The 20,725-nt window shown below is 46.8% G+C and overlaps 1 protein-coding gene across 9 annotated transcripts in view; it reads left to right on the top strand.

Moving 5' to 3' along the window:
- The window catches only part of EVA1C (eva-1 homolog C), a 71,503-nt gene that overhangs the window by 10,906 nt on the left and 39,872 nt on the right, over positions 1-20,725 (top strand). The window lies entirely within an intron of this gene.

The raw sequence follows: 20,725 nt of genomic DNA, 5'->3' as shown, positions 1-20,725 counted from the left end.
TTCTAAGGGCACTAATTGAGTGAATAGCGTTCCTTCAGAGCAACATTGTTCAGCACGCGGTGCTGAATGTCATACCCTTACCAGGGTGCACGTGAAGTTGATGTGGTCATGGGATTGAGCACCATGGCAGCACCCACACGGAGTAGAAGGAAAGCCAGCAGATCCCTCTGAAATGACAGCTGTCACCCCTGCTCAGAGGCCACCAGATCAAAGGACAGCCACCCACTTTCAGACCTGACCCTGTTCAGTCACCCCACTTTCAGACAGGTTGGAACTCTAATGAAAATATTTCTTTCCTTCTGCCAAACACAGAGAAGATACAGTATAGTTTCCAAAAGGGTGAACGGGGCACCAGCAGGAATGGGTGTGCTGTATTTGTACAGTTTGGTGACTCAGTACATCTGAATCTCCAGGCATTTTTAAGAGCTTTGTCCAAAAAAAAAAAAAAAGGTCTATTGTGTGGCTGTTGGCACTGAAGAAAATAGCAGGCCTGTCAGAACTCTGTTTCAGATTTAATTTTAAAGTGGGTGATGTAAGAATGCTGTCCAATGGGAGGGCTTCGCTCCTTTTCTCATTCCTGCCCGTTTGGTGTGATAGAACCAGAGTTTTCAAGAATCAGTTCATGTAAGAAATCAAAGCGCCTCCCCCTGACACCCCTTTTATAAAAAGGCATCATGTTCTTAAGCAAAGACTGGTATGTTTTTAAAATGAATATGGCTTCCTGCAATGAAAGTGAAAACATATTTGTGTTTATATATACATAGACACACTTGTACATACCTCTCTATATAAAAGATTTTGACTATCCATCTATCTCTCTATGTGCATATGTGTATTTTTTTCAGAGTATCTTCTTGCAAGATATTACTTTTCTTTTTTCTTTTTCTTTTTTTAAAGATTTTATTTATTTATTTGAGAGAGAGAGACTGAGAGAGCACATGAGAGGGGGGAGGGTCGGGAGGGTCAGAGGGAGAAGCAGACTCCCCGCCAAGCAGGGAGTCCGATGCGGGACTCGATCCAGGGACTCCAGGATCATGACCTGAGCCGAAGGCAGTCGCCTAACCAACTGAGCCACCCAGGCGCCCCTCTTTTTTTCAATACAATTTTTAAAAGGTAGGTCTAGAGACATTATTGATTTTCCCAAACGCCTCATACATTTGATATTGATGTTATAAAAATAGGCAGGAAAATATTATTATGAAAATGCTCTTTCCTAGTTGTTCCCTTCTCAAGACATTAAATAGTGAACAGTGATTTTTTTAATCACATATGTATATTTTAACATAGAGTATATGTTTTGTTCTCTCTGTCCTTTCTCTTGGCCATAGAGATCATATACTATATGTAAAGAAAGAAAGAAAGAACTGAAGCATCGTATTCAGCCCCTAGATTCAACAAAACAATGAATAGGTTGTAATTTTCTGAGCCGGGAAAATTTCTCACAATGTTGCCAAGCACCCATCCATGTTATGGGAGTGACTTTGTGTCCATACCAGTCACTTGGGTCCTACATCCCAAACCACCAGACCTCAGTAAAACAGCCTGTTTCTTTCTTGGTGGTTTCTGGAAAAGTCCCTTAGAGACCTGAAGAGTCACTGAATTTAAGGGTTGTTTTTTTTTTTTAAACATGGAGACTCTATACACAACATGGATTGTACCAGGCTGAGTCCTGGATAAAATCAGACCATAGAGAAGAAGATCAGTTTCTGGAAACAGAACACAGATAAACCCACCTTGGCTCTCCATGGCCCCAGGCCTGTTAGTGTGAGGAAGGCTTGACCAGAGGGACTGTCTTAATTACTGTTGTCTGGGTAGCTAAAACACACACACACAGAAGCAAAGGGACTCTTATCCTTAGAAGGCAGTCTGGACAGTGACATGCAAACCAAACCCAAACGGAAGGCTTCCCTGGAATCTTGTGGAACCTTCTGGAATGTAGACTTTAGCCTACTCTGCACCATTTATCTTTATCACCGACATCTTCTCTTTTGTGGGAAGGTAAAGCATTAGGTAGAGTATACAAAGTCTGATATATTAATAGAAAGCTTTACTTTAAGAATGTCAAATTAAAAAAAAAAAGAATGTCAAGTGTTTGTGGTTCAGTTTCACAGATTGGGTTAAAATTGCAGTGTTGAGTGTTAGGTTGTAAATTAATATAATTCTCAATTTGTTGTTCAAGCAAGCTGCGAGGAATGGACATTACCTGACAATACCTGTGCTTCGGTGGGCTGTAGGGAAGGGTGAATTTGCTGGAATCACAGAAGCCTGAGAGCCACAGGGAAAAGTTTTAGCAGTTCTCACTGCAGGGTTTTTGGGGTCCAGGCCTGATGTTATTGGGTACTAAACTCTTCCTCCATTAGACTGTCATACAATTCTACCAGGGTGACAAGTCGCAAAGGACAATATACGGACTTCAGAACGGAGCTGTGCAAGACAGCTGTGATGCACATCCACACAGGGAGCACTCACTGTTCTAGTAGCCACATTGGAAAAAGTAAGAGAAAGAGGTGAAATGAATTTCCGTAGTAAATTGTATTTAACCCAAAGTATCCAAAGTATCATCATTTCAACATTAGTAAATGTGTTAAAAATTTCTTTTTCTAAAGATTTTTGTTTATATATTTGAGAGAGAGAGAGAGAGCACACGAGCAAGCCCAAGCCCAGGAGGGGCAGAGGGAGAGGGCGAAGCAGACTCCCTGCTGAGTGCAGAGCCCGACCCACCTGACCCATCCACCGACCTGGGGGCTCGATCCCAGGACCCTGAGATCATGACCTGAGTCAAAGGCAGACGCTTAGCCAACTGAGCCACCCAGGCACCCCAATATGTTAAAAATTATTAATGAGACTTTTACAGTTCTTTTTGGCTCACAAAGCCTTGGAAATCTGGTGTGCATATGACACAGCACGTCTCAGTTCTGACCAGCCACATCTCAAGTGCTCCAGTTGCCATGTGTGGCCGGGACCACCATCCTGAGCAGCGCAGTTTTAGAACGGGGGGTGTCTAGAGCAGGGCAGAGGTTGAGCTCTGGGATCAGGACGGAACCTCAGGCCTTTCTTAGCACCTTCTTCCCACAGAGCCTGGGTCAGGCCTGCCTCATGGAGGGGCCAGTGGTAGGTGCCCGGTTGCCCCTCGGGGGCCTGGCCTCCCCAGCTTGCCTCCCTGTTGCTTGGAGGAGGACTGGTGTCCTCCTGCCTCTTCCTTCCCCTTTCCTGCAAAGCCTCTTAGACTTTAGTCCTTGTGAAGGGAGGGGCCTGCGGGAGTCATGCAAACTGTGATTGAACCTGCCAGCAATACCAGAAATCAGTCAACCCTACTCACCCAATTCTTTTTCTGCCACCTGGATGTCACAAGGATTTGGGGCTGTCATCCTGTGTAAACCACCCCAGGGCACTAGGGCCCAAGGAGGGGAGGGTTATTGAATCATTTTGCCTCGAGGTAGCTATTGGTCGGTCTCCCCCAGAGGGGAGAGAACCTAGGTTGGGCACCAGTAAGGGACTGGCCAGGTTGTTCCCCAGCTTATTAGTGGCAGGACCAAGATTGGACCCAGGACCCTGCTCTGGTTTTGAGTCTCTGTATTGCTCCCAGGATCAGCTCTCGCAGGAAGCAGAGCTGAGGGGCCTCAGAAAGATCCCAGCTCAGAGCTCCCCCCTCATCTGCTAATACCACAGGCTGTTTGTCATTCCTCTGGGCAGCTAGCGTCACCTTGGGGGAGCTTTTCAGATGTACTGATGTCTGGAGCTTCACCCCAGGCTAAGTGAATGTGCATCTCTGGGCTGGGACCGGGGCATCGATATTTTTAAATCTCCTGAGGTGACTCTGATGTGCAGCCAAGGCTGAGACCTATGGGAAAGCACTGCACACTTTTTAATCCGTCTGTGTGCTTATTAAATGTTAAATACTTATTATTTTTCTAGACACAGAACATTTGCAAGAATAGTGCAGAGACTTCCTTTATACCCTTCACACAGATTCCCCAAATGTTGCCATTTTATCACATTTGCTTTATTCCTTCCTAAGTCACAAGCAAGATGTCCTTTACTCCTAAACCCTTCTGTGTGTCCCTCAAGAACAGGGACTTACCTAACCAAGAACAGTGATCAGAATCAGGAGATTAACCTGCAATACTGTTTTCTAAGCTACAGACCTCATTCAGGTTTCACTGGTCGTCCCCATAACATACTTTAGAGCAAAACAGAAGACCCCAGCTCACTGCTCTTTTCAGCTGTCACGTCTCCTTAGTGTCCTTGCAACCTGGAACAGTCCTTCAGTCTTAATCTTTCCTGATGTTGGTGTTTGTGAAGATTCCAAGACGGTTACGTTATAGGATGTCCCCGAGTTTGGATCTGTCTGACGTTTCTTCTTGGTTTTATTCTCGTGCATTTGTGCAGGACCGTCACAGCAGTGACCTTGTGCTCTCAGTGCGTCACACAGGGAGGAATGTGGTGTCACGTCACTCATGATTCCGGAGTGAGCTTCGATGTCCAGTGGAGGTGGGCGTCCCCTCTTGTGGATGACAGATGCGCCCACGGATTCATGGCTCCTTTTCGTTGGCAATGTGTCTAGCAAAGCCATGAGGGTCTTCAACTCAGGATAAGCAAGTCTTAGAGCAGGGGAGGGGGAAGAGGGAAAGGTTCTGGAACCTGGAGCTTTGCCGAGGGGAGCGGCTCTAGAGAAAGCACTGCCAGTGTTGCTTTGGGAAGAAGTGGCAGGACAGCGTGGGGCAGGGAGGGGTTTGGATTAGAGAGAGAGGCGCGGAGGAGAGACTACTTGCCCCTGGCCTTGCTGAGAGCCGCCCTGCTGCCCTACAGATGATTTCCACCGTTCCCTTCCCAGCCCTCCGCCTACGTCAGAGTGCTGCCCGCTCGCTCGATTGCTCGCTTCCTAAGCTTTGACTCACCTCCCGGCTCCATCTGTCTTTTCCTTTGGGATTGATGACTTCCACATTAGCCCCAGAAATACCTTCTGTGAAGGTGATACCCAGCTTGACATTTCCAGTGACTCACTCTGTTTATTACCTATTGCTTATCTCGAGATCAGGTGCAGCGACTCTTACCATTTCGAAGAGCTTCAGGACTTTGGTTTGTAGAAGTCCTCCACTTGGCTGCAGGCTCACGAGACCTTTCTACTCCACAGACTACACCTATTATTTATTTTAATAAATTATCAGAACTTGGTTTTCCTGCTATGCACGTGTAGGGAACAGTGTACTGGCTGAAATTGAGAAGGAGATGGTGTTTATTTCTGTCCACCTGTATCCCCGTCCCCCTGTGGGCTCCTGGGCAGCCGTGGGAAAGCAAGGACAGTGAGTGGCCTTCCCTCTCTCCTTTACTGTCAGTATTTCTACCCAGAGTTGTCTTTGGCTCATTACCAGAATGTGTTGTTCCTTTTTCTTTGTTCCCCCTCTTTGCTTCACATATTTACCTTCCCCTGGGCAGCTGAGTGCTGCTTGAGAGACGTCACGTCGTCATGGAGATTGTGGCCACAACACGTGTGGGTTCCCCAAACTCAAGCTGCCCCTTGTTGGTCTCTTCCTCATACCTTTGAACAGAACGAGAATGAAAGGAGGTAATAATAATAAAGGAGAATGTTTGTATAGAGTTGACTCTGGGCAGAGCAGTTAGGGGTTGAATTGTGTCCCCCCACCCCTGCCACTGGGAATATATGTCGGAGTCCTAACCCCTGCTACTTCAGAACAGGACCTCCCTCGTAGAGAGCATCTTTATGGAAGTAATGGAGTTAAGACAAGGTTATCGGGTCGGGGGGGGGGCCCAATCCAATATGACCGGTGTCCTTGAAAAGAGGAAATTTGGACGCAGAGACATGCACAAGGAGAGCCTATGTGAAGGTTACAGTGATGCTCCCCCAAGTTGAGAAAGGGCCGGAAGCTGGGAGCACTTACTGAGCACTTCCCGGGGCGCTCCGAGGGATGCCCACAGGCACTGTGGAACAGACCCGCAACACCAGTGTCCCGGTGCTGAATTTCCCTGGTGGACGTACCACCAGTTCAAAACCTGGAGTCATTGCCGTGTCTTCCCTGTCCCTGATGCCGCACCCCCTCCGACCCCCCGCCGCCCTTGTCACCTGCCCCCACTCCTAGCACCAAAATCTCTGTCATTTCAGTCTGGACCAACTGCATAATTTGCAGGGCCTGGTGCACAGTGAACATGGGGGCCATCGCTCAAAAATCAGGGGGAATGTGCTGTTAAAGGCACTAAAATAGGAAGTTTCTCCTTCCTTCTGTGATCTCTCTCCCAACTTCTCATGGTGTTTATATTTGCTTTCCATGTCGTCCTGAGTAAAGAAAATGAGCACTTGAAGTTATTAGCGTGGATTTTATTGTTCATCTTCATGTTGTGCAATGCCAGTTTTTTTTTTTTTTAAGATTTATTTATTTATTTTTAGAGAGAGAGCGGAGTGGGGAGGGGTCAAGGGAGGGAGAGAATCTAGCAGACTCTGCACTGAGCGTGGAGCCCAATGTGGGACTCGATCCTACGACCCTGAGATCCTGACCTGAGCTGAAACCAAGAGTCGGACGCTCAACCAACTGTGCCCCTCAGGGGCCCCAGGTGATACCAGTTTTAAGTGCAGATGTAGGAGCATTGAGTGCATCTATGGGATCACAGAAATGACCCAACTCTTACAGTGCGCGTATACTGCACACTCATCACCACTCTCTACCTTTGGCTTACAGTGTGTGAGGAAGGATTGAAAGGTCCCACTACTTTCCTGTCCCTTCCCTGTCCTCGTTTTCGGCACAGGCGGCTGGCTCACGCAGGGAGTAACACAAGTAAAGACAGATGTGATGGGGCTCCTTGGTCATTCCTCTTTCTCACAACGCCATTGCCTCGCTCTTGGTTCAAAGCCAGTTCTGATTCTAGCGGAACCTATGGTGGCTCGGTGCTTGCAGTCCGCATCTCTGTTTACCATCCTGGATGGAATATGCCTGTCTGATGCTCACTTTGGGTTTTCCTGGATGCATCGCCATTGTGGGTCCGCCAGAATTCTGTGCTCAGGGCATCTCAAATCACCATGAGAACGAGGCATAAGGAATGGTGGCAGCTCATAGTGTGGGTGCCTCCTCTGCCCACGCACGTCCCCCATCATCCTACTCATAGTGTGGGTGCCTCCTCTGCCCACGCACGTCCCCCATCATCCTATCGGGCTTCGCTTATAAAACATGAGTCCAAAGATTAAATTATGAAGAATTTCAAGATGGTGACAGCAGAGTGTGAAACCAAGCATGGGGCTGAGCGTGGGGCTGTACGCAATGCTCAGGTCGTACATCCGTGATATTGACTCTGGTCTCAGCCGCTCCCACCCCATCCCCAAGACCTGCATCAGTGCTCCCCAGCAGGATTCCGACCACCCTAATTTCATCATGGGTCTCTCCAGTCCATCCAACACAGACTGCTAGAAGGATTTCTCTCAATTGTAAATCTAAACAGCATCACTCCCCTGCTTACAAGCCCGTAGTAGCTCCCATCTGCCTTTAGATGGAAGTTCAGACTCGTTAGCAAGGCACCGCTTCTTTCTCCAGTCTTTGCCCCGACCTCATACTCTGCACGCTGGCTGGCTGTGCAGAATGTCTACACGTGCCCTCTGAGCCTTCACATATCTGCCCCTGATGCCTGAGGCTTACGTTCACTTGGTTGGCTCCTACTCTTTCTGCATGTGTCACCTCCCACTTGGAAGCCCTCTGGCCTCTTGGATGAGTCACCTGCTGGTTTTATTGACCCCCCTCCTGCCCCTGGTGTTTTAAATACCATCTGTGCATCCTCTACCCCAGCATTAAGCATGATATTATAACAAAGTGTAGAGGGAGAAGTGGTGAACAGTTCTTCCTTCATTCAGAGCCCCGGATTCAGGGTTAGTGAGGAGCCCCTTGAATCCGGAGAAGAGACTCTAGACCAGGCGTCGGAGTGGAGCCTTGTTCTGGCCCCGTCACCAGCTGGCTGTATGACCTTTTCGCACAGTCAAAGGGAAGGACTTCCCTGGCATCTCTGAGAGCTGGTGTGAGGATCATAAAGAGCTAGGAGATGGCAAGGATTTTATTTTTTAAAGTTTGGAGATTTTTATAAAAACAGTAGGAATGAATATAATTATATTCTTTTAGAAATCAAAAACAAAGTTCTACCACATTGAGACGTGCTCTGAAGGCAATCACAGAAAGGGATTCTGCGTGTTTGAATTATATAGGAACAGTAACCATTTGGGAGGCTAGCAATCACGTGGATATGTAAATCCTACTCTATCTCATATATAAGATTTATTTACTTATTTATTTATTTATTTGTGTGTGTTTATTTATTTATTTATTTGTGTGTGTATGTGAGAGAGAGAGAGAGAGAGAGAGAGCACAAGCAGGGGGAGTGGCAGACAGAGGGAGAGGGAGAAGCAGACTCCCGCGGAGCAGGAAGCCCGATGCGGGGCTCGATCCCAGGACCCTGGAATCATGACCTGAGCCGAAGGCAGATGCTTAATGGACTGAGCCACCCAGGTGCCCCAGGACTTGTTTTTGATGTGAGAGCTGAATCCAGAAGGCAGAGAGTCGTCTCCTGCCACCTCAGGTGGGACGGTGCCTGTTGATGACAAAATTGTTTTGAGCTGGGAAAACCCTGCAACTGTTGATCTGGGAGTTACAAATAAATGTTAGCAAGTAGGTGAATTTGCAAATATAGAATCTGTGAATAATGAGGATCAGCTGCCTATACCAAGGACCAGGGTCAGATTTTCCTCAACCTAACCACCCAGAAGATAGATGGCCAGGAGTCAGTAACTAGAGAAGGACTCCGGGGCGGTGGAGAATAAAGGAGACAAAACGGCGCTCAAAAGTGAGAGGTGTAATCACTCAGCTGGTGCCTAAATGGTTGTATATAAAATTAGGTAACAGGTTAAGAATAACAAGCATACGATGAGGACAGTCAGAAAAAAAAACGTCCACAAAGGTGGGATACAGAAGAGGAAATAAGCAGCTGCTGGCAGAATTAAGGAAGCGTGGGTCCCCAGGGTGGTTTGGTGAAGCTGAGCCTGCGGGGGGAGTTTTAAACCCGCCCTGGGGGGAGCATGCCAGGGACTCAATTAAGGATGAATATCAAGAGCAAGGCCAGGCCAGCCCAATTACTGTGTGGGTGCCCGCAATTCTTTACATTTGTCCAGCCTCCCCTGTGTCTGTGAAATACAAAGGGAGAAATATGGTTACTTCCCCTAATTCTAAGGCAAAAGAAGGGGGAAGCCAGATGACCTGTCCAAGATCCTCCACTGATCCAGTGGGGAGGCTGTAAGGGACCTAAGGGTCACCCAGCCTGTTCTCAAGCACTGCCTCTGGAATACGCTGTTTACATTTGTTTCAACTTTTAGAAATTTGCATGCTCTGGTTTTGTTCCAGGAAACAAAACGCATTCCATCACAAGTACAGCAAACCTGTTTTGCCCCTAAATCTAATCTTTGCAACCTTCCAAATGGCTTTCTGAGTTTTATGGTGCTACTCACCAAACACCATCATTTCTAAAGTGTAAGGGAAAAAAAAGTTTCGTGGGGCACCTGGGTGGCTCAGACGTCGTTAAGCGTCTGCCTTCTGCTCAGGTCGTGAGCTCAGGGTCTGGGATTGAGCCCTGCATCGGGCTCCCTGCTCAGTGGGGAGCTTGCTTTTCCCTCTCCCAGTCCCCCTGCTTGTGTTCCCTCTCTCGCTGTCGCTCTCTCTGTCAAATAAATAAAATCTTTTTTAGAAAGTTTCATTATTACGAGCTGTGAAATCACTCTATAATTTTCCAATTAACTGAATGAAACACAAAATGCATGCCCTGAAGTCTTCATTTCAACCTTAAACAGATCCCATGTCCCTTGATCATCCTACACATTTCGGCAGTGGGCAGACGGGAGGTAAGCCATCTGAAGTTGAAAGGCTGTTTACTGGTCGGGCAGGGAGGCGGCACCTGTCCACCCCCATGGCTGTGGGCTGGGCTGTGTGGGGCGTTCTGGTTGGTCAGCTCCCTGAGTATTTCTGAGAGCTTTTTGTTGTACCTGGGGATAGAGCCACTAATTTGGCCAATTCCAAGCAGGAAAGATCAAGTGTAGATTTCATATCTGAGTTTCAAGCGCTGGTAAAAAGTTGCATTAAGTTATCAAATGCACTGCACTCTCCCGCCTTACTCACCAAGTGGCTCTGTCGTTTGGGGGTTACTCGGCATCCTAAAGAAAAGGAAAAGTAATCCTTTTAGGTGCTTGAGGAAAAAGGGGATTGATCCAGTTTCCTTTACACTAATCTAATCCAGGTGTTGGTCACTGAATAACTTTCTGGGTTTAGTACCTGGTTACCAAACAAGGTGTTCCTTTTTATAGGATTTGAAACCTTTGGTCAAAAAGCAGGAAGGAGCTCCTACCAGACCTGTTCAAAATAAAATAGTGAGTGTAATCATAAGATTGTATTTCAAGTCCAACACAGCATGCTTGGAGTAATTTTTAATCAATTAATTCATACCCTTCCTTTCTGTGTATATGTATATAAATATGTATGTTTATTATTGTATATATATGTTATATGTATACATATATGTATATATAACATAGTATATTACTGTGTTGTAAACTGGGGAGTAAGTTGTCCTGGGGTCACTCCATCATGGCCATGGAAATTATACTTGGGAAGGCATATGAAATTAAAGGGTTTATTATACTCACAGGTCTTCAAGGAGAGAGGCATGGCGGCCCCACAGGGGACCATATGTGAGGAGTGCCCAGGGAGCAGCTCAACCAAGCAGGTGGGGAGCTGAGAGGGAGAGGACCTGTAGGCAAGTGCCTTTATTGAGGGTTAGTTGGAGTACACAAGCAAAAGCATGAGGCTTTTTATTGGTGTGTTTGAATGTGACTAGGTCATGGTCAGGGAGCCCAAGAAGGGGAACTGGTAACAGGGGCCAGCCTTATGTCCCTGATCACTGCTCATCGTCTGTTTGTGGGATGTTGAGGCATCAGGAAAATAGAAATTTTAAGATGTGCAAGTACTGGGTGAAGCTGGTTGCTATAAGCATTCAGGTCTTCCTCACTCTCTCACACATTTAAAACAACTATTCCTGGCCCCCCTACTGTGTGTCAGATTTTTTTCAGGTGTCAGGCACAGAGCAATAAATAAGACAAAATCCCTCTTACATTCAAAAGGGGAGAAGCCGACAGTAGCCCTCCATGCGGTGAAATAGAGCAGAATCGGGGTAGTGGGGCAGAAGGTGTGCTGTTTTGCAGAGGAGCTGGGGAAGGCCTGTCTCATAAGGTTACATTTGAAAAAGGGCAGGATGTAGGGAGGGAGGGAAAAAGCAGATATTTGGAAGAAGACGGTTTCAGGCGAATAGAGCAGCCAAAGCAAAATCCTGAGGTGGGAGTGTGGGTGGCATTTTTCAGAAACAAGGAGACCGCTGTGGCCATAGCCAACGGGAGAATGGTAGGAGATGAGGTCACGTAGGGAGAAGGGACCCCAGTCACAAAAGGACTTGGGGTTTCTGAGTGAGTTGGAAAGTCATACAGTGGATGGACACGTGTAGACAGATGCTTAGCCAGCCAAGCACAGGGATCTGAAATCCGTACACGTAAATTGACACATGGGCATCCACACAAAAGAATCCACTTAAAATATATATAATTCTAAAGAGGAAAGTCTGGGACTTGATGAATCACAGGGTAGGTGTGTAGGAAGAGAAAACAAGGAGGTATTGGGACAGAAAGTAACAAGATAGAAGATATTTGGGTAAGTGACTCCCAGAAACTAGCATTGGAAACAAAAATTCCAAGTCCCGGGGGAATGGGAAAGTCTCCATGTGCCTGGAAGCTGGTGACTGGGTGCCAGGTGGCTCCCCTGTAAGATATAGGATGTTCATTTCTCAAGGCAGAAAAGTCACAGAGAGAGCCAGGGGACATTGTCACATTACTCGACAAAGGTTCACAGTCAACTTCCAGGGTTAATTTTTCCCGTATCTGATTAGAAATTTGAGAGTATTTTAATCAATACACTTTGGGATTCCTCTAAATGCTCTTGGAACAAGAGTGAACATGAGAAGTTTGTAGGTTCGATGCCTTTGGAAATAGTATTTCTATTTGGCTTTAAGAAAACCAAGCAGTTTTGTTCTCAAAGAGAATCGCTGACTTTGTTGAGAAAAAGTGGTCAGAGACTGGATTTCAGGAATTTGTAGTCTGAAAAGTGGCTTATCAGAAGCTAGCCAACTTACCCAAATTAGCACTTAGTTGGTTCTTTTCAAGGAGCATTGTGCTCATTTCTCTGAAAAATGCTTCCACGGCTCCGTGAAACCTGAGGAAAAATGACTGATGGCATGATCCCCCCCATCATGGAGATGAGCCCCTCCTTGGGGGCAATTTTCTAGAATATGAAAGCAGACATTGTCTACTCTTTTACCAGATCTTTTGTCCCAAGGCCAAACCAAAGTGAAGCTGGGAAGAAGTGGATTTAGAGTGCTCCTTGTCCTTGCCTTCTTTGGGGCTCTCTCTTCCAGAGATTGGACTGCCAATCTGTTTTCCTTCTAGTACACTCACGCTCTCCTCGGGGAAGAAAAATGATACGCCAGCCACCATGTAAGGTGCCCCACTTACGCTGTTTCTTATCACTTGCGCATCAACCCTCTAAAGTAGGCTTAACTTTCTGATTTTACAGCTGAGGTCTAAAGAGGTTCTACTCAACATCCCCAAAGAAGCACCTGATCTGAGCAGGTCCAGAGCCTGAATTCCCCATATCATAGCCTGTGGCCACCACCTCTATGCTTTGCCGCTTCTGATCCAGGGCCAACACTCTATGGAGTGGAGAAACACATGCCAACCGGTGTGTTCACAGCCCCACGCCGTCTCCCACATCCATCAGTATATAGAAGCAAGTATATTGCCTGCCTGGGAGCATTCCATCCAAGCCCACTAGTCTCTGCTTTCCACTTTTGCTAATGCATTTTTTAAAAGTCAGTGGTGTTGTGGAGGGTGATGACTAATTAATGAGACCTCTAATCCCTTTTAACTCATTAGTAACTTAACTCACTTTAATTGTAGGAAGGTCTTAACTCAAAGAGATGACTCCCCAAATGAGAACTGAAGGTCATGTGGAATGGTGTCAACAATATGCATCACAAACCAATGTGGTGTATTTGGTGGAAGTTTTTGGTACTTCTCAAAGTCCTGCCAGCTTTCTACTTAACACAAGTACCAACTGATAGAATGCTGGAGTATTAGACAGGGTAAGCTAGCTGCTGAAACAAACAACTCCCAAATCTTAGGGGAATAACGGAATAAAGGATTAGTTCTTGCTCATGCTATGATCCAATGTAATTGGAAAAGGGAGAGGCTGTGCAGTCATTCAGGGACCCAGGTTCCTTCCATCTTGTGCCTCCCCCCATCTTTTCTGGGTCCTCAGAGCTGTCCCTTCTATCTTCCACATGTGACAGCAGTTGGGGAGAGAGAGGGAGTGGAGGGTCACACAGAATCTCAAGGGCCAGATCCGAAAGTGGCAAACATCACTTCTACCCTCTTTCCATTGGCCAGAACTTTCCACTGGCCCACATGATTGTAAGGGGGAGTGGGAAATATGCCCCTCCCATGTGCTCAGAAGGAAATGTATGGTCCCTACCCCATATAGACCGTCAGTTCACCTTCTGTCCTCCTCTGGTTTGTTTTGGGACCAGGATCTAAGCTTATTAAGTTCAGAGAGCTATCCTTGGAAGTCCCTAGTGTTTGTAATTCCCCCTTGAACACCTAAGACACACGCTGATGGCTCTCGTTTTCTTCATAATTAACCTCTAGGTTCAACTTTCTTGTGCCAAACCTGGGCCTAGAGAAATGACTTAAACCAACTTCACTTTTTGATCTTAACAATCTTGGGTGTGTGGTGCCCAGTCATGAGCCCTTCATCCATTGTGGGGCCTTTCCTGCACTCTTAGAAACACTGACTCATTGCCCTAAAGCCTCACGGACTGCCCCCTTGCTCCTGCTTTTGCCAATTCTCTAAACACACTCACAAACACAAAAGGGAAAAAAAAAACCCTTTTCTGGAAAAGAACTTCAAACATGTAGAAACACCTTGGAGTATTTGTGAATAAAAGGGTGTAGTCTCTTATCTAAAGCATTAATGGATTGGAGGGTTCTTCTCCATTAAATAAGTGGGGGAGGGTAGCAAGGGCAACAGAATTGAATTCCACTCTCTTCCCAGAAGGAAGATGGGAAAATTGGACCCTGGTGACTAGGGGACTTTAGCACATGGATGTGGGGCCAGCAACTGATGTACTTATATCCTGTGCTTAGAGTGACTCAGGCAGCATCAGGTCTTGGAAAACCCGGACTCTTGTGGAGGGGCTCTGACTTCAGAAAAGAAAGGAGGAAGAATTTGCAGCTTCTTTGGCCTGTTCTAAATATTAGTAATGTTGTAAACCTTAATTATTTTTTTAAAGGTTTTATTTTTAAATAATCTCTACACCTAACGTGGGGCTCGAACTTACAGCCCCGAGATCAAGAGTCTCATGCTCCTCTGACTGAGCCAGCCAGGTGCCCCATAACCTTAGTTATTTTAAAAAAGGAAAGAGAGAGAGAGAAAGAAGGAGAGAGGATGAGGGAAAAGGGGGGGAGGGAGGGAGACAGGGGGAGGGAGGAAGGAAGGAAGGAATGAAGGAAGGAAGGATGGAAGGAAGGAAGGAAGGAAGGAAGGAAGGAAGGAAAATTTTCCTTTCCCCTCAAGCTGAACAGTGACATTTCTGGACCACAAGCATGGCTACTGGGCTGTGTACTTGTCTCTGAGTTGAACGTATTACCATCAGTGCTCAGAGCAGTCAGGGCTGACTGGGAATGCAGTTTGATTTGCAAGCCACCAAAGAGTTCTGCGTAAATTTGCGTTCTTCAAGGTTGACAGTACAATAAAGATCCCCTCAACTGCTGCTGTGGGTTATGGCTGATAAAGATGCTGTGCCGTTATATCATCTGATCCTCACCATAAAACATGAGGACACCAATGCTGAGAAGTGATGGGCACAGTCACACATTTTAATCCCACTGTGAACCCTGCTCTAGGGCGTTGAATCCTCTGCTCCCTGCTCTTCCTCCCTGTCCCCTGATGCTGCATGATGATTCTGAAACCATATAGGACTCTGAAGTGCCTTCTGAAATCTTTCAAGTTAAATGCAGCTGTCAGGATTGACTGTGGTTTATGAAACTCTAAATGTTTCCTTAAGAATGATGTGCTTGGGGGCACCTGGGTGGTGCAGTCAGTTAAGTGTCCGACAATTGGTTTTTGGCTCAGGTTGTGATCTCTGCGTCATGATCTCAGGGTCGTGAGATCAAGCCCCGCATCGGGCTCCATGCTCAGTGTGGACTCTCTTTGGGATTCTCTCTCTCTCTCTCCCTCTGCCCCTCCTGCTCTCTCTCTCTCTCTCTCAAATAAGTAAATCTTAAAAAAAAGAATGATGTGCTGGTCAATTATGTGTGAAGGATTCTACTTCCTATTTCTGATGCTTGATAGTTGCTATGCACATTGGTGTATCTGTGGCTCTGGGAAGTCCTGCAGGGAAAGAATTGTGTTTGCTTTGTTTTAACCCATACACCCCAAGCTCATTTTGCCCTAACACCTCCTTTCTCCCCTGTATAATGTTCTTCCTCTCATAAAACACTTTGGGACATGCCCATGGTTCCCTGAAAATCGGTCCTTTACATTCTGGTCATTCTCTGGTCACTGGAACATTTCTGGATAAATGGGTTTTCCTTGTAAAGGTGATGGGGATGAGAATCTCAAGAGTTACTTCCCCTTGTCCTTCTGAAGACAGAGGAGAGCTCCTGCCACTCTTAGGGGCTCCTTCCCCATGAATTATCCATCTATCTTTAAAAAAAGGAAACATAAAAGCCTTTATCTAAACTACTCTAAGATTTGCCCAACCCAGTCAGGTCTTTCAAGATGATCCTCTGAGGAAAGTTCTAGCCATGGCCATTGCTGTGGGAACTGCTGGTACACAGAGTAGGGATTCATCAGGAGAGGATCTTGGAGTTAAACATAAGTTGCACCTTGGCCCCTCAACCATGTGAAGCTAACAAGGATCCACAGAATGAATGAATGAATGAATGAATGAATGAATAAATAAATAAATAAAAAAAATTAAAAAAAAAAAAAAGATCCACAGACCATTTCCAGGCCAGGCCAGGCTCTAAGGACTGATTTCTTAACAGTTTGCTCTTCTGCCTTCTTTCAGGGCAGTAAATATTTGCCCACACACATACAGCTTGACCCAGAGCTCTGGCTGAGCCTATTAAGAAATAAAGCATTTTTGACTGATCCAGCGTGATGGGGCATTTGATTCAGAGAGAACCATGAACACAAAGCCACATAGTCATTCTTTAAAAGGGATCTCATTTGAACCAGCCAAGAAACCAAGGGGTGGAGAAGCTAAGCGCTAGAGTCTGAATGTTAGAGTCCCTCCAAAATCCATATGTTGAAATCCTAACCCCCAAAGGTGACCGTATTAGGTGATTAGGCCATTAGGGTGGAGTCTTTATGAATGAGATTCCCTAATCCTTTAATATCTTATAAAAGAGATGCCACAGAGTTCCCTAGCCCCTTCACCATGTGAGGACACGGCAAGATGGCGCTAGCTCCGAACCAGGAGGAGGGACCTAACTAAAATGCAATCATGCTGGTACCTTGATCTTGGGCTTTCCACCTCCAGAACTGTAAGAAATGAATTTCTGTTGTTTATAAGCCCCCTGATGTGGTGTGGTGGTTTGTTACAGCAGCCTGAATGGACTAAAACACTAAGTTATGTATTGACTCTGCCCTACGAAATGGAAAGAGTGTGTGTGCTCACTGGGGACAGCACACTGGAAAGACGGAGGGGGTCATCTGTCATCTGCGCCTGGTTTAAGGTCAACCTTGGCAGCAGGCTCCTGCTCAAACCCAGTTCCTACCTTTATCCTGGGAAATGCCTGTTCCAGAGGGCACCCTCATTTCTAGCAACCTTCCCTTCCACCCACTTCTCACACCCTCTTCCATGGCCGCCGCTTGGACATTTCCATCATCTGCAACTGCTCCACCTCAAAATCACTTTCGGCAAAACCTCCTACCTCTCCAGCCTGCTGGTGTGGTCATACCCACTCTGACCTTGTTGGATCTCAGCAGACCTTATTCCCTTGGGCTTCTCTGGTGCTCATTTCCTAGCTTGGAGCCCACACTCCAACATTGCACGCACCCTCTTGCTAATACAATGTGTTCAACCTCAATCCACAGTAACAAATATAATTTACATATGACCTAGGGCCCGTTTGCGTATGTATTTACACACACATGTGCCTTAGCTTTAACTCAATCACAGTTATTTAAAAATCTGACCCTGGACATCAGTTCTTATAATTTCAGCCCTGTGTCTCTCCTCATCTTTACCAAGTTGTTGCAAGAGTCATCTGTATGAACTGTGTTGTTTCCTATGGCTGCTATAACAGATCATCACATGCTTGGTGGCTTAAAACAGCACAGATTTATTTTCTTACAGCTCTGGAGATCAGAGGTCTAAAATCAAGGTGTCGACTGTACTGCTTTCTTTTGGGGTCTTCAGGGCATAATCTGTTTCCTTGACTTTTCCAGTTTCTAAAAACACCTGCATCCTTTGGCTCATGGCTGCATCACTCCAACCTCTGGTTCCACTGCCACATCTTTCATCGACTTTGACCTTCTTATGAGGACCTTGGTGATTATATGGGGCCTTTCAGATCCTCCAGGATCACCTCCCATCTCCAGATTTCTAACTTAATCACAACCTCTGAGTCCTTTTACAACGTAAAGGAACATGTTCCCAGGCTCTGGGGATGGGGACCTGGGGACATCAGTGGGGTGGGGGGGGTGCTATTCTGTGTACCACAGGAACCATCTGGGATTTCCTCAATTTCCACTCACTTTTCATTCTTTTCCAAACTGGCTCGTGTCCCCACTCACCATCTCAAATGCCTCTCAAAAAGGCCCTTGATGTCCTCTGTGTTGCTGAAAACCATGGGTAGTTCTAATTTGTCCTTCTTCCTGACCTCTTAGCAGCTTCTGACATGGTGGGCCAATCAGAATGAGGTGTGGGAAGCACCGGTGGAGGACCCTGAGGTGTGAGGGCCGGTGGCCCGTCCTCATGAGCATCTCCTGCCGTCACTCTAGAGTAGCATCTAGTGCGGATGTGGCTGGCTGTAGAACATGGCATCCCGCCACTGCCCTTGACCTATCAATCCTCCATAGACTCCACGGTGTCTAGACTTTCTTCATTGGTTGAAAGCATTGGTCAGATAACTGGAGGTAAAGATTTTTTTTTTAAAGAAACAGTTTTATTTACCCACCAAAAAGTGTACCTATCACAAATGTGTAGCTGGGAGAATTTTATAAAATAAAACATGTATCCACTCTTCAGATCAAGAAAAGAGCTTTGCCAGCTCACTCTCATGTTCCCTCCCTGTCAAGAACCCCTCTCCTCCCAAAGGTAACACTATTCTGGGGAAGCCTAGGTGGTTTTAATTTTTTTTCTTTTAAATAGACTTTCATTTGTAGAACAGTTTTAAGTGCATGACAAAATTGAGTGGGAGATACAGAGAATTCCCAAATACCTGTAGTCCCTATGCAGGCACAGCCTCCCCCTTCATCAACATTCCCCATCAGAGTGTAGATGTGTTACAACTGATGAACCTACATTGACACGTCATAATATGGACCAAAGTCCATAGTTTACTCTGGGTTCACTCTTGGTGTTATGTGTTTTGTAGGTTTTGACAATGTGTCATGACTTATGTCCATCACTAGAGTATCGTGCAGAGTAGTTTTATTGCCTTGAAATCCTCTGTGCTCCCCCTGCTCATCCTTCCCTTCCCCCAAACCTCCGACAACCACTGTTCTTTTTTTTACCATCGCCATAATTTTGCCTTTTCCAGGATGCCATGTCATTGGACTCATAGAGTCTGTAGCCTTTTCAGATTGGCTTCTTTCACTTAATACTATTCATTGATGTTTCCTCCATGTCTTTTTGCAGCTTCATAACTCATTTCATTTTAGTGCTGAATAATATTCCATTGTCTGGACACAGGCATAGGTTTTTGAAGAAGGAATTGGACTGACTCCAGTGCAGATTTTACTGCTGGAGTATCTTCTTTGTACCTCATAGTGTTAGAACTGACATACCAGCAGAAGGGCCCAGAAGGCCTCCAGAGGCCATTCTCTGCATTGAGCTTCTGCCTCCAGAATATCGCTCTCTGAAAACAAGCATGGCAGGCAGTGGGGCTCAGGCCACTGCAATGCACTCATGTCATGTTTTGATGCAAATGGCCCCACAGAGATCAAGTTCTGTTCACTGGGGACAGACTACATGACAAATAGAGAGAAGAAAGGTAATGGCTTTTCCATTCATGTACCAGTTTGTGGAGAAGGCTCCGCTAATCTTCTCCATGAATCTGGGACCCAGGCCCCTTCCGTCTTCTGCCTCCAACACCGCTTCTCATTTCCTTCATCTAGATAGAGTCACACATGGCCTGTTGGATGAGCCATCAAGCCGAAGTCGTGCTCCCAGGAATAATTTAACATTCTAGTCAGCTGGTCATCTGGCATGGTCCTGGTGAATGATGTGGTGATGGGTGGACAAAAAAGTTTTAATGATGAATTTGAGGAGGTGCAGGGGTAGGGGTACCAGCCTCGGGAGCTTCGGGGTGGGTGCTGGCCTGGGGAAGCATCAGGTTGACTCTGAGTTCCCTGGTGTGGCTCATAAGGGGGAGCTGAGATCCCACAAAGGAGGCTGGAATTTTCACAACTCATGGCTTTATCAGGGTCCACCTGTGTGTCCTGCAGGAAGATGCTGACCTGCCATTGGACCACCGAGGGGTCTCTGCCCGGCCTCTCTCGGTGGCTGGTGGGGAGCACGGTGAGAGTGAGGACATTGTTCCAATAAGCAGGACCCTGACTCACAGCCCCAGTGCCTGATGTCAGTTTTGCTGCTCTCACTAGAGTCCACTTCTCCAAGGGAAGCCAATTCAGGGTAGCCGACTTCTTGGCTTTCTTCTTTCAAGGGTGGGGAGGAAAAAGGGAGTTGCAGTGAGAGACCTCAGGTCTGGGTTCATGTGAAGGTGGGCGCTCCCACTCTTCACCTTCATGTTGGCAAGTGTGACAAACCTATGGCAGATGTCATGGTCCCTTTCACTGTGACTTTCAAGGAAGGCCAGGGAGCTGCAGTGGGTGCCTTTTGCAGAAAATCATGGTCAGAGAGGATTTTGAAACTTCAGCAGGGATAACTTCAGCCCGGGCCGTCTGTGTGGGAATAGGGGAGTTCTGAAACTGCCTTCCTCCGCACCCCTCCGCCCCCTCAGAGGCCAAGGGCTGCCAAACCCGGCTCCCACACACCTCACCAGAAAGTCCCTGGCTTCCCTCCCAGCTGCCTTGCAACTGACCTCATGAGGTGTGAGAAGGAGGAAAGGAATCTACATTTCAGATGAACCTTCCTTCCTCCTTTCTGAGAAGCGGTCCAGGCCACCCACACCTGCCAGGCCATGCACACGGCTCCTCAGAGCCCAAGGCCCTGTGGCTTGTCCAGCCTGCTTGAGAAGTAGCCAGGGACGCTGGGACAGGGAGCCTGTATGAGTTTGTCGGGGCTGCTGTAACAAAGGACCACAGGCTGGGGTGGCTGAAAACAGCAGAAATCCATTCCCTCTGGGCTCTGGAGGCCAGGAGCCTGAGGTCGAGGTGTGGCAGGGCTGGGCTACCTC

Source organism: Halichoerus grypus, chromosome 1 (assembly GCF_964656455.1).
Source record: "Halichoerus grypus chromosome 1, mHalGry1.hap1.1, whole genome shotgun sequence".
NCBI classification, from domain to species: domain Eukaryota; kingdom Metazoa; phylum Chordata; class Mammalia; order Carnivora; family Phocidae; genus Halichoerus; species Halichoerus grypus.
The sequence above is the reverse complement of the archived record's forward strand: the minus strand, read 5'-3'. Positions and strand labels throughout refer to the sequence as shown.